The 25,603-nt window shown below is 34.9% G+C and overlaps 1 pseudogene; it reads right to left on the bottom strand.

Annotated features, from left to right (window-relative positions):
• Positions 1-1,581: 1,581 nt before the first annotated feature.
• Positions 1,582-16,540, bottom strand: LOC126606602 (DExH-box ATP-dependent RNA helicase DExH16, mitochondrial-like; annotated as a pseudogene).
• Positions 16,541-25,603: the final 9,063 nt, after the last annotated feature.

The following is a 25,603-nucleotide window of genomic DNA, read 5'->3' as shown; positions in this document are numbered from 1 at the left end:
AACGAAAGGTAAAGAGGTAATACGAAAGGGATGATGGTTTTTTGTTGGAGTTGTTCTTTTTCTTTTTCTTCTTGTTCCTCTCTCTTCTCTTCATGTCCCTTCCGTTGATTCTTGCTCCTTCCTTTATAGAGATTGCATGACATCTTCCTCTCCAAAAAATCTCCCAAGTGTGCCAATAGAAAAAAAACCAAGTGTGGTGCCAATCATTACCATAAAATGTGTTCCAATAACAAAGCAACAAGTATTGTCCTAATCATTAAGAATGAAATGTGGTCTAATAGAAAAACAACAAATGGTAAGCTAATCATTAGCCCTAATATGTGTTCCAATAGAAACACACCAAATGTGAAGTTAATCATTGACAATGGTATGGGTTCAAATGACAAAGAGACATGTGTTAAGTTAATCATGAACTAATGAATATCATGCAAGATGCATGCAAGCATCGAAGGCCACGCAAATATTTATCTCAAGGTAAGTTTGATAGAGTTACATTGGAGTGAGAATATTGCTCAAATGATTAAGAGTACTTTAGATTGATGATTAAGCACTTCTAATACCACAAACATTGCCTCATGCATACTAAGAAGCCAACGTATACATGCTATAGACTTCCCACCTCCACATTTAGAGTGGAGAATAATCACCAAATCATTAACACCTCATCTTTGAGAGAAAATATTAAGACAAAACTACTCATTTAGTCCAACCTCAAACTCTCGGCCTTTTTTTGAGAAAAATAAAGCCAAACTCATCATAATCCCCTTCTCCAATTCAAACTAAAAAATATCTCTAAGTACATACGAACATGAAATAATACTAGTTAGTTTTTTTTTTTTTTTTTTTCTGAAATAATTTTGTAGCAGAAAGGATTTTACATTGAAACAATTTTACATATCGAAAGTAGGTTCTTGCATAAAAGAAATCTAATAAAATCATTACGTAAAAATAATTACCCACATACACACATACATATAACTTTTTTTATTTTTTAAATATGGGTATTACATAGTGCCCCTAAAGATGTTTTTGGTTAGTTGTTTTTTATTGTAATCGTCAAGAGAGAGACTTTTTATTATCATGCACGTCTTTAAAAATTTGTCATTTTTTTTGTTTTTACTTTGCGTAAAGTAATGTTTTATATACGTTCATCATTTTGAGATCAAGGCTACGCACCCCCATTTTGAACTATCTTGATCTTAAAAAATTTAGCGAGGCTTTTTTTAATCACGGGAGAGACTTTTTATTTTATATGTATGCCTATTTTTCTCCAAAGATCAGTTTCGAAAGCTTTCATTGTCATTGATCTGAGCCAATTAAAAACGCAATGTACTCAGATTTCATTTAGAGCTTTGGAGTTTCGTTTTAACCAAGATATATTTATTTGATGTAATGTAGAGCATTGTATCAATCAATTTGATTGCCATTATTTTCATCCATATTGCATACACCACAAGAATAATCCAATGATTTGATTTCCATTGCTACATAATTACAAATTGAAACTATTTTTCAAGTTGTTAAAAATTAGAAAGCAAACAACTTTTCTTCAAAGATTGAAGCTCAATGCTTTGTCCGAGAAGTTGATGTATGAAAGGTTCAACTGACCGCCGACGAGAAGGAATAAGACACACTAAAGGACGACAAATATGTCACAAGTTGGGTATGGCTTTTCGGGATAATAGTGAAGTTGAAGGAGTACGCGAGACTAATCTCTTCGTTCTCCGCTTCTGCCATCCTAACTTCTCCATAAAGTTTTCGATCAACCCACAATTTCAAAGTAGAACAAATTAGAGGTACCAAGAAATTGAAGACCAAGAAACCAATGCCACTTGCAAGTGAACTCACATGTTGCAGATGGACTTCTGTGTGGATGCAAGCTTGTGGTCTGGGAATGATTCCTCCAACAGGAAACTCAACCAAATATAGAGATCCAAAACCTTCAATTTTGGCACCAACAGAGGAACTATCAGAAGCTCACCCCATAGAAAACTTATATCTTTTGGTTCCAATCCTTATTAATGAACAAATAGTACAGACCCGGATATTTTCAGGTAAAGTGAGATCTAAAATGATTACCACAAAACAGGCAATCTAAGTAAAACTGTATTACCTTGTGAATGGATTCAAGCTCCTTGAGAGTAGCTTCCGTTTTTTGGTACCTTAAGTGACCATGGCATGAATATTTCCTGGAGCCGAACAATGCCCCTTTGTGCATAATTCTATGCAAACTATAACATGACAGAATGGTTATAATGGTTTCCGATAAAGAATAAACAATATGCCACACTCGAGAACAATATCTTAGTTACCTGCATAAGGCCCTGGGATGAAATTTCATCACCCATGTCAACTAGGCTGCAAATCGCAATGATCAATGAATCTATATCGAGCAAAGTTACAAAAAAATCTACCAACCATGCATGGTGAACTAAATTCTCTAAACCAGTGAGATAACCTAGCGATAAGGGCATTTTAAACTTACAAAGCCAAACTCAGGCAGAAGTTTTTACCTTATGCAGAAAAGGTACTTGTCATGCAACCCAAGAGGCAACTCATCGATAACAGCAACAACTTTCTGATCAAAGTGAAGGTGGAAGCAACGGAGGGAGAAAAACAATTTACCAAAGTCAATAATCATACGTGATTGTTAAGAAGAAATATTACATTGAGGTTGACAAGCATACCAATACTTCTTCACAGTCAGCAATAAAATAATTGGTTGATAATTTGGCATTCTCTAAAAAATGTTCCTACGAACACGTAGGAGAAGAAAAATGAAATGTAAATATATATCATTAAACAAGAGGATTAAAATTCAGTAAAATAGATTGCCAACAATCAAATTAATTCATCATCAGATGATAATTTTAGTTTCGTTTGAAGTTGCCATATACTCATAGCAAACACAAAAAGAGCAATCTTGGATTTAAATCGAACTATATCACCTAAAAAGTTCAAATCGACTTAGATTGACCCTGCCATTGTGAAATCATTTATATCTTTGGTTGCAACGAGTAGCCAGAACCAAATTGTTATCGGTGTGAATTAAAAGCGAAACATAATCACAGAGTTACTTTAATAATTTCCCACTAGTCTACTTTAGAATTAGCTCCAACAATACACAATATTCACCTAAGACATATATAGCCCATGATAAGCACATATGACAATATATAAAGGATCAAATGAAAACCAACCAGTATTTGGTAAAAGCCGCATTTTGGGTGTAAACGTGAATACATATACATAAGATCAAAGGTAGGAAATAATCTAGCACTCTGTAGTATAGCAACCGCACCCAGTTAGAAGACAAGCAACACCATACTAAACCATAAGCTGACATCTAGAAGTGGATGCAATGAACATTTTCATTATAGTATAATCACCTCAAGAGTCGAAGATGGGGATTCTAGCGATGAATGAAGCAAGGACAAATCATCTGCATTTAAACAAGTCACTTCACCAGTAGGAAATTTTGATCCATACCTGCCAGCTCTTCCTGCCATAAAAACAATACGTACGTCCTTATATACAGAATGCATCATTTCAATGTAAGAGAATAATGAGTTACCATTTGCACCAAAGAACTATATGTTTGTGCAAATTACAAAGTTTACGACATAACACACAACAGTATTTGTAATTTTTTTTACCTTTGTTACAGTGAGCTCCCTCATCCCAAAACCATCAAATTTCATCATTGTTGAGTATATGATCCGTGAAATGTTCAGATTAAAACCCATCCCAATGACATCACTAGCCACGAGAACATCAAACTCACTGCTTACATCCTTAAACATTGCTGCCTGCAGTCCTAAAGGGTATATAAACTCATAAAATGTGGTGATATCAAAAGGTTGAAACTATAAATCAATAATCACGACCACAAATCCACAATTAAGTAGAAATCTGAATTTTAGTTTTTCTCATAACATGAGTGTAGCATGATGATAGTGATTTTTACCACTTGTAAAACAAAGGGTTAAACCATAGAAAATTCTTGCAAGAGAACAAGTGTTTGTAGTATAGAATGGCTCAAGCAAGGTCGATCTCCTCAGGGACTGATATAAACAATTTACGAGTTTTTGTGTATTTAACTTATTTAACTCTAAGAATTATACTAATTTGACGAAACTAAATACTACTAGATGTGACTTAAACAAATATCTAAAATGGGAATTGGCTTATAGGAACAGTGATTCAACTAAGCAAAACAAGTGAATGAGGAAATTCAAGATAAAATAAATGATTGAAGAAAAATAGATTGACAATATGCTAGAGTTCAACCTTTACCAACAACACTCTTACGTAGCTATTCCAATTGCTTAAATAATTGTAAATACATATTCTTTGAAGGTTGGATTTTCCTTGTGTATGTTTTACTTGTGACATTCAAGCTAAAACGCATACCACTACATGCAACTTATCCATAACATTTGGACTAAATATAAACATGAGTGATTCATTAATCTTGGTGAAAATCCTTTTTTTTTTTCAAACCATGTAATCCCTAAGAGCATGATATTTACCTTAGGAGAGTACAATCCTCAATCACAAGAAGCACAACCAATTTTAACGTGACATTCGTTCAAAATTGCATCCGATAACTTTTCTAAGCATCCTAATAGTGATCAAGCATCAAGACACATAGATAGTTTAATTTAGAGATTGAAAATATCAAAGCAAGCATTTAACAACACTTAAGCAATTGAAAGAGAAATCTACGTAATCATGTTGTGGCTCATGGCCTCACTCTAGCAAAAGGAAATTAGTTACACATACGTGTATTAATACATAAGAAATTATCCATAAAAAAATAACAAAGAAAGAAGACACCCGTTTTTTGGTTCCTCCTCTGCTCCTGACTTCTTTTCCTTTCTCCCGTGCTTCTTAGTTGCAGTAGGAGGACTAACCACTTCATGATGATCAATATCTTGTCGCTGCTCCTATCCTTTGAGAGAAGTGGTCCTCCTCGGGGAAGTATTTTGACTACTAACTACTGTAAAGTTGCCTACCAAAACCCAATAATCCCATTTCCTTTCTTTTCCACGACCTTTTCTTTCCTCTTTTTGTTCCACTTCCGTGTGTTCCCTGGCCACATATTCCCTTTCTTTTGTCAATGTTTAAAGCTCCATATAACTGTTGAACATAACCAAAGTGTAAATGCTCAAACATTGCTATCATCGTGCAAGGCCATTGAATAATTGACTCCAATTCTTTTGTTTGTTTTTTTATTATTTCATTTTCTCCTTTTTGTTTGAAATTGATCCTAAAACAAATTTAACTGCACACTAACACAAGTTAAGGTAAAATGCCACAATTTTAACACAAAAACATCACAAAGACTTTAGAAATAGATGGTATAAATGCATGAAATATATGAGTGATCACATGACAGTAAAATGCTTGTAACTAAAGGAAATCATTTGTAGCTTGGCAAGATGAGCTTTAAATACATAGGAAGGAACGAGTACCTGTCTTGTTCGAGTCTCAGGTGGAAAGGAACCATAAACAACCTAACAAAGATGCTTTCCCACAGTTTCAATTTCTTTCTAGCAATACAATAGACGATATAAATTCACTTTGACAAGTTAGTACAAAATAATTTGGTTAATAAATAGAATCAAGAAAGAAAAAGAGCATCAACACGAGTTGAAACAACATCAGCACTAAAACATTAAAAGCATTTCCTTTCTAAAAGCTGAGAAATAAAAGTGAATGTTAAAATATCAGAGATGCACAATCTGTTGAGACAATTGGGGTTGACATTTTTAAGAATAGCATGGTGCTTTATCAATCAATGACCAGTTTGGACTCACGACTGTCCTTTAATTCCCAATTTCTTTCAAGCATCTCTCTTCCCAGCCTTATCTCCCATGCACCTCAAAGTAGAGAATCTTATCATTATCAAGATGCATCAAAGCTTATTCTGAGATAAATTTTTATTTTTCTCAACCAACAAACATAAGTCATGCAATTCTCATACTCATTCAATCAATTTAACAAGATCTATCCTTTAGGTTAACCCAGCCTGTTAGAAACTTGGATGTTACAACATCTATTTCCCCCTCCATAGAGGATCTTATAACAGATCTAAGTTCTAGAAACTCTTTTACCGAAATATAGTTATCCATGAAGCATGCCTAGAATGCTAAAGAGTTCACACCATACATAGATAACCTCACAACTGAAAGACACAAACCATCAAGCAGGAGAAAACTAAGGTAAGAACATGGACGGCCATAAAAAAAAATGTTGAAAAGATATCTTGGATTAAACATAAACCGCACACATGCACCAATATATTTCATGGCACACTAAACAAATACAAGAGATTGCCATCACTACCTTTAATTTGTATATTTTATGGCGTGAAAAAGTTATAATGCAGTCGCCTGTCTTTATATTAGAAAAAGAACCGAGAGGAACCTATATTGGAACAAAAGGAGAAAGTCTCTCATAGAAGTGAACCTAAATCAAAGCCACAAATAAGAATACTTTGAGAGAACAAAGAGAATAACATGAAACACCAGCATAGCATAGAACAATTAGGCTCATAAAAGCACTTAACCAATAAAATATCATTCATATATCAAAACCATGAAATTTCAGATAAATCAACGATACTATACTTTGTTGAATAATCTACGGAAAACTTGTGGACATTCTCAAAATTTCTCGGAGTAACATTCAGACTCTTTTGTTCCCTTCCTCTCAAGAATACAACCAAATTTTCCTAAGTGGAAACTAGAATAAAAATAAAGGATAACACCCTGTATACACTTAGCTTCTGGCTACAATACTTGTAGATGTATTACTGATATTGCAGAAGGCTTCTAATTATTGTCAGTCTTTCTGAATTAAAGTGAAATGAACTTACAATTTGGATATAATTTGGGATCAGTAAATACATACAACTTTATTAATAGTTGAAAATTGAAATGAATAAAATCCATGCACAAAAAAAAATCATTAACAAAGAATTATTTAGCATCCTTATCACTCTAGTCCACGACCAACTAAATTACTAAACAAGAAAATACTTAAGACAATCTGGCTGCAAAAATATCTTATTACCTCAACATGATCAGCAGTCACTTTTAATATTTCCTGAATAAGAGGAACAGAAGCTGGATCTCCACAAAGGTGAAGTTTATCGACAGATATTCCTAATTAATAGAGCTCGTGTGAAAGAAACCCCCCCCCCCCCCCCCCCCCCCCATCTTACAACTCAACATCTGGTCCAAAACAAAAAAGAAGGAACACTAATCAATTAAGAAGCAATGTTCAGGACAATAGTATTTCGATATGTGGCAGAATGTATGTTGACTTGCAACCGTAAGGAAATCAGCTACCTCAACACAGACCTCACTTAGATGGTAGTATTTCTCTATGTTTAGGACAATCGTATTTTTCATATACCTAAATAATTATGCATTTCCACTAAACACGACAATCTCAATTTGAACAACACAAGCTGATCTTTAAAATCTTTCTGAAATATGGTAGGAAGCAAATCTCTAGAGTCCACATAATAAAACCAACTTGCCTGAATTTCATCAACAATGGCACAATGGTAGTTGGAAGTTACATTAGCCATTTCAACTTTCACAGCCTTGTGTTTTGCACCATCAGCCTTGTCTCTCTCTTGTCCCGTAATAAGATCACAAGGAACTTTTGCCTTGTTCAACTGTTTTGCAACCTCCCAAGCCAACAATCTCAGAGGACCACAATATATTCCTGCAGAGAAGGAAAATGACCGAACTATGTTCACAGATGTGTTTGCATTATCATAACAGCTTCCCATTCATAACTAGGTAAACTAAATAATCAATACCACTGCAAGTTTAGACTCACAACATACCAGATGAACTTGATTCCAGTTGCTTCAGAGCATTGTACGTCTTACCACTATTTATGGGACCCATGTGCAGAATAACCTTGCGCTGCTTACTTCGAGCCTTTGGATACCATGTATGAGGAGAACTGAAATATGACCATATTCAATTATGAGGATATTATATGTGCATGAAAATAAGAATTTTATCATTAAAAAAAGAATACAAAGAGGAAAATGATACATCGTTGGATCGTAAATTCTAAGCTTTTAGCTACAACTTTTATGTAAACTCAAGCTTTGTCTCTATATATCCACATACCATACAAAATGACTGACCCAAAATTAGAGAGATCCAGTAAAAGATTGAGAACTCACATTATATAAAGTCCTAAAATTTTCATCCTACATACTACAAACAACATTATTAAAGAATGACCGTTTAACGTAGCCAAATTAACGTGCAAAATCTAAAAGAAAAAGATTACCATATTAGTGTATAAGCTGTGAGCTAAGTAAAGTTAAAGTAAATAAGCCTTGTGTTGAATTGTGTAATCACTTAGTCTTAGATTATGACAAGTGTAAGGTTGAGATTGTATTGTTGGTTGTGTGTATCCAGCTAAGGCTAACAGTTATGTACTTATGCCTTAGTGCGTGTGTTTTGTGAGATATATGAAAATATCACCTCTCAGACTTTGAGGGTGAGCTGAGCATTTCTTCATATTGCATCTTTCTCTATTCTCTCAGATTTATTACTTGCATAGAAACCCAGCTAATTCAAATAACTCTAACATGGTATCAGAGCTAGGTTCGATCATTTGAGATCTGGGAGTAAACTGTGAAGTAATCGAGCTACACTCAAGCTCGTTCCGATTCAGGCGAAGACGCCAAAACACCATAGAATCCGATTTCGGTTTGTGTTCGTCTCGTCTAAGCTAAGAGATGGCTGGATCTGGAAGTTCTGAGGTGAGAACTCCGATCTTCTCCGATGAGAACTACGAGTTCTGGAAAATCAAGATGGTGACGATCTTCAAATCTCATGGGTTATGGAAATTAGTTGAAAAAGAGATTATGATCTCAGAAACAAAGAAGAAGAAGAAGGCTGAAGGAAGCTCAGAGGAAGAAGAAGACGATGAGAAAATGGTCGCAGCATATATGCAAGATGCAAAAGCTCTGGGTATTATTCAGAATGCAGTCTCAGATCAGATATTTCCTCGGATAGCTAATGCAGATTCTGCGAAGATGGCATGGGATCTGTTATATGGTGAGTACCATGGTGGTGATCAGGTAAGATCTGTGAAACTACAAAATCTGAGACGTGAATTTGAGTATGCTAGGATGCGTGATGATGAAACTCTGTCTGGATATGAATTGATTAATCAGATGAAAACATTTGGTGAGATTCTGTCTAATGAAAGGCTTGTACAGAAAGTTCTGATTAGTCTTAGTAAACCATATGATCCCATATGTCTAGTCATTGAAAATACAAAATGCTTGGAGACTGTAGAATTGCAGGAAGTTGTAGCAATTTTGAAAAGCCAAGAACAACGGTTTGATTTACATACTGTTGATGCAACTGAGAAAGAATTCTCTTCACTTTTTGTGAATCCAAAGGAACAAAACAGGAGTAGTGCATACTCTGGTTCATCCAGATCTCAGAAAAACTGGAATTCTAAAGGCAAGAAATGGGAGTCTAAGCCTAAGTTTCAACAGAGATCATTTACTAATTCTGCACAGAATTCATCTTCTTCAGGATTCATGAAGCAAGATATAGTTAAACCACAGTGTAAAGTGTGCTCTAAGTTTCACTTTGGAGAATGTCGATACAAGGGGCAATCCAAATGTCACAACTGTGATAGGTTCAGGCATTGGGCTAGAGAATGCACAGCAAGCAAGGTTGTTCAGAAGGCAAACTGTGCTAATCAAGCAGAAGTGACAGGCAATTTGTTTTATGCTAACAGTGCAATTACTGAAGTCAAGGTGAATGAAAACTGGTACATTGATAGTGGTTGTAGTAACCACATGACTGGAAATGCTGAACTACTTATGGATGTAAGGACAAATGTCACTGGAAAAGTACAAATGCCCACTGGAAATCTGGTAGATGTTGCTGGAATAGGTTCACTTGTGATTGATACAAATTCTGGTAGTAAATGCATCAAGGAAGTCATGTTTCTACCTGGTTTGAAGGAAAATCTGTTGAGTGTGGGACAGATGGACGAACATGGATATTATTTGCTATTTGGTGGAAGAGAGTGTTGTATATTTGATGGTCCTTCACTTGATTGTCTGGTTATCAAGGTTAAGATGAAAAGTAATAGGTGCTACCCTTTGTCTTTAATGCAAACTGATCAAGTTGCATTAAAGGCTAGTGTAACTGAATGTACCTGGACTTGGCACAAGAGACTAGGACACCTAAATCTTAGAAGCCTCAAGCAGCTTAGAGAAAAAGAAATGGTGCATGGTCTTCCACACCTTGAAGATGTTGATGGTGTGTGTGTAGGATGTCAAATGGGAAAACAACACAGAGATTGGTTTCCAAAAGGACAAGCTTGGATAGCTAAGAATCCTCTAGAATTGATACACACAGATTTGTGTGGTCCCATGAATAATGAATCAATTGCTGGGAATAAATATTTCATGTTGTTTATTGATGATCACACAAGAATGTCATGGGTTTATTTCCTACGACATAAGTTTGAGGCACTAATCTGTTTCAGAAAGCTCAAAGCAATGGTGGAGTTACAATGTGGACTTAAAGTGAAATGCCTAAGGAGTGACAGGGGGGGAGAATTTCTCTCAACTGAATTCAGCAAGGTGTTGGAATCTGAAGGCATACAAAGACAGTTATCCATTGCTTATACTCCACAGCAAAATGGAGTAGTGGAGAGAAAGAATAGAACAGTTGTAGAGATGGCTAAGGCAATGCTTCATGATAAAAGCATGCCATACTTTCTGTGGGCAGAATTCTAAACAGATCACCTACAAAAGCTCTTGATAATATAACTCATTTTGAAGCCTATAGTGGGAGAAAACCAAGGATTGGTCACTTAAAAGTGTTTGGATCACTCTGTTATGTTCATGTACCAGCAGAAAGAAGACAAAAGCTTGATGCAAAGTCTGTCAAAGGTGTGTTTGTGGGTTATGCAACTTGTGAGAAAGGGTACAGAGTATTTGATCCATGTTCAAGGAAGTTAATCCTATCAATGGATGTGGTCTTCAATGAAACTATATCTTGGAATTGGAAGCAGAATTCAGAGAAATCTATTGCAATAACTAACATTCAAGATCAGTATAGGACTGTGAGTGATTTCAGTCTACAAGAAGTGATAGAAGTAGAAAATAGTAATCAAATGGAAGAACAAAATAGAGATGTCTCTGAAACTGTTGAGATCACTAGTCCTTATGATCATACACCAGTTAAATGGAGAAATATCAGTGATATCCTAGCACAATGCAATCTTTGTATTGTGGATCCAGAGAAGTATGAGGAAGCTGCACAAGATAAAGCTTGGATAAAAGCTATGAAAGAAGAATTATCCATGATTGAGAAAAATGAGACTTGGAAACTTGTAGACAGACCAAGTGATAAGCAGGTTATTGGTGTGAAATGGGTGTTCAAAACCAAACTGAATTTGGATGGCTCAATACAAAAGAACAAGGCAAGGCTAGTTGCTAAAGGATTTGTGCAGAAACCAGGACTCGATTACAATGAGACTTTTGCTCCAGTTGCCAGATTGGACACCATCAGAACACTGATTGCACTTGCTGCACACAGAAGCTGGAAGCTATTTCAATTAGATGTTAAGTCTGCTTTCTTAAATGGAATATTGCAGGAAGAAGTATATGTTGATCAACCTGAAGGGTTTGTGATTAATGGCAAGGAAGATAAGGTTTACAAATTGCACAAGGCTCTTTATGGCTTGAAACAGGCACCTAGGGCCTGGTATGGAGAGATTGACAGCTATTTTGCTAAGTGTGGGTTTGATAAAAGCTTAAGTGAAGCAACTCTCTACACTAAGACAAGGGGAGAAAAGGATATACTAATAGTCTCCATATATGTGGATGATATTGTGTATACTGGAAACAATCAAGATATGCTGGATGAGTTCAAAGAAGATATGAAGGAGAAGTATGAGATGTCAAACTTGGGCCTTCTTCACCATTTCCTGGGGATGGGGGTGATTCAAACAGAATCTAGCATCTTCATTCATCAAAAGAAGTATGCCTCTTCCCTGTTGGATAAGTTTGGATTGAAAGAATGTAAATCTGTCTCTATACCTCTTGTGACTACTGAAAAGTTAAGTAAAGAAGATGGAAGTGGTGCAGCAGATGAAGAGAAATACAGAAAGCTTGTAGGCAGTTTATTGTATCTTACTGCTACAAGACCAGATGTGATGTATGCAGCTAGTTTGTTAGCTAGATATATGCATGGTCCTTCTAACAAGCACTATGGGATAGCTAAGAGAGTGCTCAGATATATCAAAGGAACACTGGATTATGGTTTGCATTATATGAAAGGCAAGAAGGCAGTTTTAGTTGGTTTCTGTGATAGTGATTGGGGAGGATCAATAGATGACAGCAAGAGTACCTCAGGCTATGCTTTTTCTTTTGGCAGTGGAGTGTTATCATGGGCTTCTGTGAAACAAAATTGTGTTGCACTATCCACAGCAGAGGCTGAATATATTAGTGCTGCCAAAGCAACATCTCAAGCTATATGGATCAGGTTTGTTCTTGAAGATTTTGGAGAGTTACAAGCTGAAGCAACTCCTTTGCAGTGTGACAATACGTCTGCAATCTCAATAACTAAAAATCCAGTGTTTCACCAAAGGACTAAGCACATTGACAGAAGATATCACTTCATAAAGGATGCCTTACAGCAGGGAATTGTTGATTTGGTATACTGTCCAACCAAAGAACAAGTGGCAGACATTTTTACCAAGGCCTTACCAAAAGAGAGATTCAACTATCTCAGAGATAAGCTTGGAGTTGTATCAGCTCAAAGCTTAAAGGGGAGTATTAGTGTATAAGTTGTGAGCTAAGTAAAGTTAAAGTAAATAAGCCTTGTGTTGAATTGTGTATTCACTTAGTCTTAGGTTATGACAAGTGTAAGGCTGAGATTGTATTGTTGGTTGTGTGTATCCAGCTAAGGCTAACAGTTATGTACTTATGCCTTAGTGCGTGTGTTTTGTGAGATATATGAAAATATCACCTCTCAGACTTTGAAGGTGAGCTGAGCATTTCTTCATATTGCATCTTTCTCTATTCTCTCAGATTTATTACTTGCATAGAAACCCAGCTAATTCAAATAACTCTAACATACCAAAGTGAAAACACAAAAGAAATAGAAAAAACAGCAACTCATCTAGAAGACTAGAACACTATGCAGGAGAATAGGAAATTGGTAGTTATACTTTGATTCCTATAAGTCTTACATAATTTGCAATTGTGTATCCAAGGAAAACCTAGTTTCTATTTTCAATAGTTGTGGGGAACAAAATTCTTACGTCAGGTCAGTAAAATCAAGTTGTGTTGTACCACTGGAGCTGCTATACTATTTTGTTTTATCAACAACATTAATCAAATCTGTGACCTTCAATTCCAAGTGTAGGCAAGAAGACCCCATATTACCTGCTAGGCCTATAGAATTAGAACAGTAAGAAACAACATGAAATATCAAACTAGTTGTAGTAACCGTTAGATGATCTACTCACAAATGAGTCCATCCAGAAATTTTGCTAAGATAAGCAAATACCAATAAGTCATAATATTATGTACAGATACTACAAGTAAAAACATGTTGGCTATGACAGCTACCGACATCTAAAAGTTTTGATCAAGAACATTTTTGATCTGTTGAATGGGTAAACAACAGCTATCTCACTTTCTCTTCAAATCTCTCCACTATTTTGGAGAGAAAGAGAAGTATGGCAATTGAGAAAGTGACACTTTGAGTCTGTGACCTCCTTTCTCTCAATCCAAACAAGGATTGCACGCATCTCTATCAACAGTAAAAATATAAAATCGGACTGGAAAACAATATACCAACATATTAGTATAAGCCATATAACTGAACTTGATTTTTATGCTTCACTTTCCCTCGTTTCTTTACAAAGTTGGTAAAACAAAACTGCTGAAGTTTCCAATAACCCACACGAATTGGAGAATGGCCACACGAGAATTGGAGAATAGGGACACATAAATGTTCCAATTTTCCCAATAAGTTCAAAACATTTGGAAGCATTGACATATGAAATAGACTACAAATGGTAAATAATGTATCCCTCCTACTGCAAAATAAGAAATTTAACTATTGGTACAATTAACATGATTAGATCACCTAAGTCAAATGGTTTCATTAGCCTCACGAATGCAGGGGTTAGAGATTTCTCAAGTTGCACGAACGAAGCATAACGTTAAAAAATCGAACATTTTTCTAAGCTAACATATCTCACTACAACAAAATAGTTGTTTAGCGAGAATTTTTTTCCTTGCTAACAGTTGTCATTTAGCTGTTAAAGGATTTTAGCGAGGAAATTATTTCCTCGCTCATTCCTCGTAGTAGGCCCGTTGGGGAATGTGCATAGCGAGGAGGTTTTTCCTCACCAAAATGATACAGCGAGAGTGGAACACACTCTTGCGGTGGAGTTGGAGCGGCGATAATTTCTCGCTAAAAGGGTAGGATTGTGGTCGCGAAAACCTTTTGACAACCTAATTATTGACATTCATTAACTTGTGCGAGGACAAAATTCCTCGCAAAAATAATCAAATTTCTCACTATAGATAATTGGCGAGGAATTTGTAAGTAAGTTTTACAACAATGAACATATTATCTCTCACTATAGATCATATATTGTGAGACTGAATTTCATTGTTGAAAAGTATCCACAAGACATTTGTTTTCTCGCTATAGCAAAGCCTTTAGTGAGAATTTTGATGAAGGTAAAATTTCTCGCTGTAAGTTCAAGATAATCATTCTCATAAGTAACCTACTGTAAGAATTTGGTTTCTCCCTATAATTGGAATTTAGTGCCAATAATGAATGATGAAAAATACTAGAACTTAATTATAGTAGTCCAAAACACATAATTCATAGTCTGCAAAATTGGTGAAGATTAATGGGTAGCAAATATGAAAGTTCACATATTCTAGCACAACCAAGGGACTACCTATGGAGGTGGTTGCTGGCCTTCCATTATTTTGTGGAAGAGTTCCTTAAATTTCTTTTGATTCTCCCTCAATTCTTGGATTTCTTGTTTTGCTTCACCGAGCTCTTCTTTTGTTTCAACAAGCTTTTGTTTTGTTGTCACAAACTCTTGTTGTTGAGTCTCAGCTCTTTCTTCCAAATGTTTGCTCAACACAGAGTCTTCAAAAGAAAGAAACTTTGAAGGACCCTTGAAATACTCAAACTTGTGACCAAGGACCTCTAAAACAATTTCATCATATTTCAATGTCACAGTTAGGGATGGGCAACGATTATGGTGGGCGGGTAACCGTGGTTATTTATCCATAACCGTTTATTCTCATACCCGCATAACTGTTTACCCGTTAGGTAATTTCCTAAATGGTTATGCCCATACCTATAACTATTTATAAATGGTTAACCATACCCATAACCGTGTACCCATTTAACTGTAACCGTTTAGTATCCGTTTACCCATTTATCATTTTTTAACCCGTTTATCCTTTCTTTTTTTACCATTTACTCATTTTTCACCCGTCTACGTGTTTTTTTAACAACTTGAGAATTAAAAAAAGAAAATTTTGTCATAATTTTTTTTTTCTAACAATTAAACACCGTTATAGGTATATTCATCATACATTTCTGCATTTTAATTTTTTAAGTACTTATATCATTCCAATAATTGAAATAATAGTTTACATATGGTATTTTTAACTGTTAACAATGAAGGTAATATAAAATTTGCTATGTATCTTGGGTTATGAAAACTATTGAATGACAATATTCTTGGGTTATTTAACTGGGAATGTAAAGTATTAACATAATATATATAATGGACCATGAAATTTAAAGTGGTTAAGGAAAACTATATTATATTAGCTACATAAATCATGCACTATAGTCAATAGTATTGATCTAAGTTTTGTCCAATAAGGAACATGGTTTGTGTTAATTTTACATATATAAAATAAATGGATAAACGGTTACCCGTTTATAACCGCGGTTAATACCCATAACCGCCCATTTAAATTTCACGGGTAAACGGTTATACCCATAACCATTTATTTATCTAAACGGTTACCCATAACCGTAACCGTGAAATTTAAATGGATGGGTAACCGTGGTTACCCATAGCCGATGGGTATTTGCCCATCCCTAGTCACAGTACCATCTGGAAGAGTTGTGTCATTTTTCATACCTATCATCTCTTCCTAAAAATGAAAATACAGCACGTTAACTAAGTTAATACACAATCTGCATGTATCTCCCTGGAGAGTGCGAGAAACGCCCACAGATGAAACTCTTCGGGAAAGTATCAATGATGCCACCATTGTTTCTGGGTTGAGAATTGAGATTTTTGCCAAAACAAAAGAAATTGATGCCAAAAACGCTTCTGTTATTGTTGTGTTTGTGAGAATTGTCAAACAAAAACTAGAAGAAAAGCAACAATTAATAAAATCACGATTTGGTTCTTGTCTTTCGAACACTCAATGTGCAAAACTCACGTTCTTCGGGTTCGCTGCGGGACGTGGTTTGGTTTTGCTCACGCGACTCACAGTTTGGGTCCTAAAGTTAGAAATTTGTATGTATTATTGGCTATTAAATGACTAACACTACAAACCCTCACTGTCATTGATGATGATATGGAGGTCAACGTGCCCAATGAAAAAGGGTTGAAGACTCCAAAATCTTGTACCCTATAAATATCCTTGTATTCAAGTATCCTTTTGGACATCGAGGGTTAGGCACCGGTCAATTTTGTTCAATTCAGATCACGATTTGTAGAGCTTAATAGTAAATTACAATTATAACCGAATTAAAATGACTTATTTAAGACCTGATTAAGAAAATCATGCTTATTTACGACATTTTTGAAACTCAACTCGAGTCTCGCTTAACTTCTTAAAAGTTAAATTTTGTCACTTAATTTTTCAAACTCAGATAGCGTCTCACTTTGCTTCTACAATCAAAGTAGGATCCACTATCTTTAAAACTATTTAAATGGCACAAATATGATGCACTGTTGTTGAGATGTGTGTCAAGTGTCTCCCAAAGGTTTTGTTAGAGCTTTTTTTTTCTTATTTTGCAAAGAGAACTTTCAGTCATTTTTCATTTTTTTTTTTTTTTGACAAACGATAGGATTAGCCGGTTAAATTGTTAGGAAAAATGATTGGTGGGAATCAAACCCCACCAGAGTGCATATGCATAGTTGCTTTCTACCATAGCCAAAGTTCTAAAAACGCTAAGCACTAGTCGGTCGGCAGGCTGTGACCTAGCGCCTAGGCAGATTTAAGTAAATTTATTATATATCATATAAATAAATGTCTGCTTACACTTAAAAAATACATAATTTTATTGGGATACATAATAAAGTATTAGAACGTAATGAAAACATTGGGAACAATCATATAATGTGTATTCATTCAAGTATTTAATAAGTCTCTTACAATTTATTAAACAAATGTAAAATGAAAGTTATCTAATTTCTACCAAAATGAGAGTCGCGACCTAAGCGGTGTCTAGGTGGGTTTGGACGGGCTAGGCAGGCACCTACGTAGGTTTAGGCACCCTTTCTTAATTTTAAAAGCGTAAATATTAATCAGGATGGTAGTCAGCCACCTACTGCCTAGGCGAAGCCTAAGTGACACTAGACGAAAATTTTTAGAATAGTGACCACAGCAGTAAAACACCATCTTCAACTTTTATTATTTTTTTCATCCACATTCACTTGTGAAATCTTATCAACAATGTGTTTTATTGTTCCACTAACCAATTTTGAAAGACATATTCAAGGATTTTGAAGGTAGAAAGCAAAGTTAGACAAATTGAATTTCAAGGGTTAATTTGTTAGAAAGTTAGACACAACTCAATACACTTTAATACCAATATCGCCGTTCACATCGTTGGTATCGTTCCATGTATGTCGTGTATTTGAACTTTGTTTATTTATCACCCGTTTGATGTCAATCAAATGACAATAACAACCTCTGCCAAATTCTTTCCACACTTTTGCAAATGTAAAAAGCCTTAAAATTCATATCTAACGATCCAACATGGCCGAAATGACAAAGATATGAAGGGGCTTGGATTTATTGGACACCCACTAAAGGATCTTCTAAATGCACCCAACTGTTTACTTATATAGAACTCAATATACGCGACGACTCGTGCCTCTAGTGGTAGTGAGCATTTGCCCTACTCCTCTAACCTCCGTTGTCAAGTTGTCACAAAGTAAACAGAACAAATCGGATGTTCTAAGAGTGACAATTGATGGTAGCATTATAAGGCGGGGAGCAGAACCCTCCGGCCAACGGTCAATTTCTTTCTCTTCTTTCGATTTTTTTCAATTAACGGATAAAGCACATTGAAGGGAAATTTTGAAAATTTTAGAAGAATAAATTTTGGAGGTCGAGTGTAATGATCAAATCCTTGAGAGCACAAGGAAATCCCAGGAAAAAGGATGAACAAACTGGCCCATTTCTTAGCTGAATGGTTTGTAGACAGTCCACTTCTTCTCCAGGTGGGCTGCAAGAGTCTACATTCTAACTCATTGGAAATGAGCTTATTTCTTCGGCTTTGCAGTACCTTTATTCGGTACTCCAGCCATCAGGCAACTGTATATTGCTCGTTAAGGAAAACGATTTTTGCACACTTATATTTATTATTATTATTTTAACTTATTTGAAGGCCATGAATAAACATGGAGTGGAGATAAAAATGTGTGACGGAAATCATTTTTCTTTCGTTAACATATTATTGGGTAAAACTTAGTTTCATGTATTTTACCGACATGTGTCGTCACAATTATAGGACCATCCTAGTGTTCCACGTTTCGACATCAACCATATGCCCCTTCTCTCCTCTCCACAAGACCATATATATATATATATAAATTTTATCACAAGTGGTCTTTATGTTTTGATAAGTCTTCAGCTTAGTTTTTTATGTTTCAAACTCATTAATTTCGTCTTTTATTTTGGAGAAGGTCATCAATTTTGTGTTTTCCATTAAATTCCGTTAAAATTTTTGTTAATTTGCTTATGTGGCACATGTATAGAACGCCGACAATCAATCACATTACGCCACATAATTATGGGAAAATACGAGTTTTTTCATTTAAGTTTGTGTAAATCTTGTTATTGTTATTTTTTTAATGTTATGTCAAAGTCCAATTTGGATTGACCCTTCATTCAAAGAGAAGGAGATAACAGAGAGGAAGGGAAAAAGATGGGGGTGGGGCGGTGGGGGGATGGCTGGCCGCTGGGCTTTTTTTTTTCGTTTTTCTTAATTGGTTTTCCAAATTTTAAATCTTTTAAAAATTAATTGTTTATATAATACATGTGGCGTAATTTGATTGGTCATTGTGGTCCCATGTTTCACGTGCTTCCCCAAATATAGATGACGAAATTAATGAGTTTGAAATAAAAAGATCAAACTGATGACTCAGTGAAAAAATAAAACACCGTTTGTCATAAAAACCTTTGTATGTGTATATATTTCAATTTCTTGGCCTAAACGCAGAGAGCCATCCCATCCATATAACAACTATTAGCTGACCCAAATCATATTGAATGCTTATGTTAGGAGCTTAATGGGATGACAAGACTAATGAAATGGTCAGAACCTCATGATTTGATACACATTTTGGAGGAGGAAGAGATGACTGGCTACCACAAATGTCAATGTAATGCAAAGTGGGTGCTTCGGCAAGCCAATTTATAATTTTATTCTACCGTACGATTGAACTATATATCTCTTCGCATCTATGTTCAAATTTACTCAACATTATTCATACTTAAGGATTGGTCCAATTCGGATATATACTATTTTGAGTTTGAGGCTTAAACTGAATGCGATATTTCTTTGGCTCGGTGTGCAATTTGAAGCTTAAGTTAAAATCGCACGCTAAACCAAGTTAAATAGTATATATCTAATCCTATTAACTTGTTATTTTGTGTCAAAGTAAAGTTTTATACTTATTTACTTCTAAAAAATTAGTAGTGCTTCGAACCCTATATTTATAAAGGCAAAACTCAAGCTTGCTTGATGGGAGAAGTGCTCGATCTAAAAGAGTTCTATAATTATGAATCGATTAGAGTATTACAGGTGAAATAGTAGATAGAAGAGAGTTTTTTTCTTGAATGAGTATTTTATGTGGAGTGCATTCAACATTTTGTAGGGTCCTAATATAAAAAGTTTTTTTTTCCCTTTGCTTTTCTAATTTAGTAAAAAAATTAAATGGCACCGTAACAAGTGTACATAGTTGTTGTCTCTAATATTCTTTTGTATGTAAGGTCTAGAAGTCAAGTATGTCATGATGTACTTGGTTGTCAATTACAGCCAAGTCCCCCACTGATCGAAGTTGGCATGCACATTATGAATTATGATGAATGATCAGTGTCACACTAATTATAGAGAGTATAATTTCCAGAAAATGATTTTATTAGATTAGGTCAAATGATTTCTTTCTATTCAAAACCCTAAAAACAGTGGTCCTGATATATATATGTAGTCTGTACCATGCCCTAGTTTTTGACATAAATCTCGTGAAAGGTATATATTACCAATCAGGATACAGTTACAGAAATAATGAACAATCGGATCTGGGAATGTACAAAATGAAACTCTGGAAAACTGGGGGAGAGAGAGAAAGAAGAACAATATCGCAAAGATAGTCCAGAATAACTATCCAATTATTCATGGACGTGAAGTAAAAATAGCCAAAAGAAATTTCAAGTTTCCATGCATATAGTTAAGGGTAAAACTAATAAGTAAAGAAAACACCAACAGAAAGTTCAGATATTCCACCATGTACACCAATTCTTATGTATGATTAATACAAACCTTTTATGAGATTTACTTGCACACATTATGAGGATTATGAATCTGAGTTCATACAGAATTTAAGTGAAATAGTTTGTGCACTGCAATAAGAAAATGATTAAATCTTTATGATGGATCCCACATTTTGTGGGTGAGAGAGCCTGACTTAATGCATTAGGGCACACACGCATACGAATTTCTCCTCGATTGATTTACTTTTAAAAATACTAACATTCTTAAGAAATATTTTTGCTCACCACACTTAAGATGCTCCTAACCATCCTCTTGATTGTTGTCAAAAGATTAAATTTTGAGATTTTTGCAATAGATGGATTAAATCAAACTCATCAAATACTACTCAATGAGATAGAAAGCCTCACCACCACCTAAGGGTGATAAGCAAAAATGCACTCCCGTCCCTATATAGGCATGACTGGCTTTTGTAAGCAACCATCCTATAATTAAATATCCCATTTTGATTCTCAATCATATCTCATTCAAAATAAAAGAAAATACATACATACATATATATATATATGTGTGTGTGTGTGTGGAGAGGGATCCGTTCTTAATATAAATAGACATGGATCCGAGACATCCACTTTTTTTACACAACTTTTGATACACGTTTTTGTGTGTCCCACTTCATAATGTATTTCAACGATCTGAACCGTCTATCTTTGAAGTCTTTCCTCGAAGATCATGCTACCAAAAAACACTCAAATTTGAAACATATGAACATTAGATTAAGGGTTTATGATTTTCTTTGTATAACCGTATTCGTACATTTTCTTTACTACAAATGAAAGTCTTAACGATTTCAGATTTGTCTAATTTTTTGTAAAAATTGCCTATGAATGATATTCTAAAAAATAAACGATTTGAATTGTTAAAATAAATTATGTGGTGAACCCCACAAAATGTGTGTAAAAAATAATGTAAAAAATGGTGACACGCACCCCGTACCAGTATAAATTCCTTTAATCAGTGATAAAAACGTATGCGAAGTCTACATCTGATGGTTATATATAATATTTGGTACAAACACAGAGGTAAAATGAACTTTGTTCCTGTGATGAGAGAATCTGCCAAAGATAATGACATGTGAGAAAGCTTTGTCACATTTTGTCACATTTTGAAAACAAAGAACAAAACCATGTCTTTAAAACGGATACAAATCTCATGAAAGAAAAAGAAGGAAGAGGAATGGGCCAAAAGAAAGGCAATGAAGAATCTTGGAAGAAAAATCAATTGCTGCATACCTTTGACTGCCTCGTAAATCTGCATTATTCGGCCTTAAGATTCAAGGGCATGGCAAGGAGGGTGATTTGGGAAACAAAAAAGAAAAAGCAGGCTGCAGCAGTACTAAATATTCTGTCGAGTTTCTTTATGTTTTATTGACCTATTTTCGCATGAACCTTATTTTATTGAGATAATGCAATGCAAATCTCCTCTCATAGTCATAGTCATACAATTTTATGGACATCTATCTCCTTTAATCTTTACTCTTCAGAAGACAAGTAATAATATGTTATGTTCCATTTTTAATCAGGTAGAAAGCTTCAAGGTTAATTTTATAGGAGGCAGATTCTTTGCCTTCCCACTTCCCTTGCCCTCCTATTTTGTGTGGTCATGGTTAAGCCACGTCAACATTATATATATATATATATTTTATAGAAATAATAAGACAAAAAGGAATAGTAATATTAAATGTTGACGTGGTTTAACCATGACCACACAAACATAAGAGCACGAGAAGTGGAAAGGTAGAGAATCTGCCTCCAATTTTATAACCATTTTCTTTTGACTAAGTTTTAACTGTGTCTAATTTAATATGCATTTTTTGTTACGTGTGAATGATTGTAAACCACTATAGGCGTACTGTCGATTTCATGACGAATTTGAATACATCAATGATAATTGGGGATTCTTCCTTAAATAGAAATGCTTTTCACTTGTCAAGCATATAACATCAGAGTGAATGTAGCTAATTGAAATATAATCAATTCATCACTTATTTTTCTCAGCAGTTGCTTTCAGTGGAACTATGAAAGGGATTTGCCAAGGGTCTATGGCCACTCCCTTTGCTCTCATAGACAATGAGTGGGACTAAGATGCAATCAACTCCCAGATACCATTCTTTTTATTCAGAATCACGGATTCATAATGCCTCGTCTGAATCCATGAACGTGGTGCTCCCTTGATACCACTTCATGAACTTCTTGTGTTCTATATAAGCATCGATCAACATTTTGATTTTAAGGTGTAGAGTAGGACCTTTTCTGTTGCAATTTGGATGTCATATAAAACATATTTTCCTTCGTTTATCATCTTGTCAACCAGCAAAAACAAAGAAAAATTGGGCAAACTAATCAGAAATTAAATCATGGTTGTCAAAATGATTGGAAAAAAAATTGCTAAAACAATAAATAAAAAATGGGTAAATTACATAGTAGCCCCTCAGGTTTGAGGTCTATTGCAATCTTATACAACATCTTTAAAATATTTCACTTTCATACCTCAAGTACTATTTTATTTCAATTTCATATAACCGTTAGATTTTCCATCCATGGATCTGTTAAATGCTGACGTGGCTGCCACATATATGACACGTGGCTGCCAAATGTCTGCCACGTGGCAAATAAAATATTTTTTTAATTTAAAAAAAAAAACATATCTGCCACTTTTTTTTTCTCTCTTTCTTCTTCTTCTTCTTCCTCTTCCTCCTCCTCTTTCTTCTTCTCTTCTTCTTCTGGGTTCCTGTTTTTTTTTTTCCTTCTTCTTCTTCTTCCTCCTCCTCCTCCTCTTTCTTCTTCTCTTCTTCTTCTGGGTTCCGTCCCTTCTTTTTTTCTCTTTCTCTTTCTTCTTCTTCTTCTCTTTCTCTTTCTTCTTCTTCTGGGTTCGGACCCCTTTTTTTTTTTTTCTTCTTCTTCTTCTTCTTCTTCTCCCTCCTCCTCCTTTTTCTTCTTCTCTTCTTCTTCTTCCTCCTTCTTCTTCTGGGTTCGGTCCCTTTCTTTTTTTTTTCTTTTTTTTTTCTTCTTCTTCCTCATCCTCCTCCTCTTTCTTCTTCTCTTCTTCTTCTTCCTCCTTCTTTTTCTGGGTTCGGTCCCTTTTTTTTTTTTTTTTTTTCTTCTTCTTCCTCCTCCTCCTCCTCCTCCTCTTTCTTCTTCTTCCTCCTTCTTCTAGGTTCGGACCCCTTTCTTTTTTTTTTCTTTTTTTTCTTCTTCTTCTTCTTTCTCCTCCCTCCTCTTTCTTCTTCTCTTCTTCTTCTTCCTCCTTCTTCTGGATTCGGTCCTTTTTTTTTTTTTTTTTCCTTCTTCTTCTTCTTCCTCATCCTCCTCCTCTTTCTTCTTCTCTTCTTCTTCTTCTTCCTCCTTTTTATGGGTTCGGTCCCTTTTTTTTTTTTTTTTTTTTTCTTCTTCTTCTTCCTCCTCTTTCTTCTTCTTCCTCCTTCTTCTGGGTTCGGACCCCTTTTTTCTTCTTCTTCTTCTTCTTCTTCTTCCTCCTTCTCCTCCTCCTCTTTCTTCTTCTTCCTCCTTCTTCTGGGTTCGGTCCCTTTTTTTTTTTTTTTTTTTTTTGTTTTCTTCTTCCAATTTCAGGTTTTAAAAAAATTATTATTTTATTTGCCACGTGGCAGACATTTGGCAGCCACGTGTCATATATGTGGCAGCCACGTCAGCATTTAACAGATCCATGGATGGAAAATCTAACGGTTGTATGAAATTGAAATAAAATAGTACTTGAGGTATGAAAGTGAAATGTTTTAAAGATGTTGTATAAGATTGCAATAGACCTCAAACCTGAGGGGCTACTATGTAATTTACCCATAAAAAATCATAAAATTACAAAAATGCCCTTCACATATATCGAGACATCAATAGCATATCATTATCGCGTCGATAGATCATCACTATGGAATATAACACATGTATGCCTTCCATGATGGGGGATGACTACAATACTTACATGTAATTTAGTACAATCGCAGTCCGACGGTTAGATGTAATTCATGTGAATATAAGTAGTTGATCAAATCACCATCTAATCGTCGAGATGACAATTACATTAAATACATGGAAGTATTGTAGCTAAATACGAATATATAGATCCCTATTATCAAATTCACAAAACTGAAAAGTTTCTTGACCATTTCAATTCACAAACATTAAAGTGCTCATTGCAAATAGGAAAATTTTATTTGAACCCATATAACCTCTCTCTACACCCAATTTAAATTTTAAATGTGAATTGTCTTTTTTAACCTATTGCATAATTACCATCAAGTACCATGAAATTAACCATAATTACCAAATATCTGACAGAAATTATGTTTTCTTGTCGGTTTTTGGACTGCCGGTTGTAGTCAATTTTGTAGTAGTGCAATAATCAAACTCTACCCTCATACAATCTTTATCCTCCATTATTCAGACTAAAACCCTAAGACGCTCTCACAGAGAACAACAAGCTTTTGTTGACCAATGGATGATGATTTTTGAAGTTTTGAATCCTCCAACTAAATTATAAATTAATTGATTTATGCAAGCTTTTTTTTTTTGTAAATTTGATATAGTTGCTTGTAACATTCTAATTTTTCAAATCTTTAAATAGAAAATTATATATGCTGAAACAATTTTTGACAAAACCAACTTTTTCTGTTAGAATGGTAATTATTTCAAAAGTAAGTGCATATATATTTGATGAAGAACAAAAGACCGATGACAATATGCTTCTGAAGCTGCTGGGTGTGCCTCTATAGC

The sequence above is a fragment of the Malus sylvestris genome, chromosome 16 (assembly GCF_916048215.2).
Source record: "Malus sylvestris chromosome 16, drMalSylv7.2, whole genome shotgun sequence".
Taxonomy (NCBI): domain Eukaryota; kingdom Viridiplantae; phylum Streptophyta; class Magnoliopsida; order Rosales; family Rosaceae; genus Malus; species Malus sylvestris.
The sequence above is the reverse complement of the archived record's forward strand: the minus strand, read 5'-3'. Positions and strand labels throughout refer to the sequence as shown.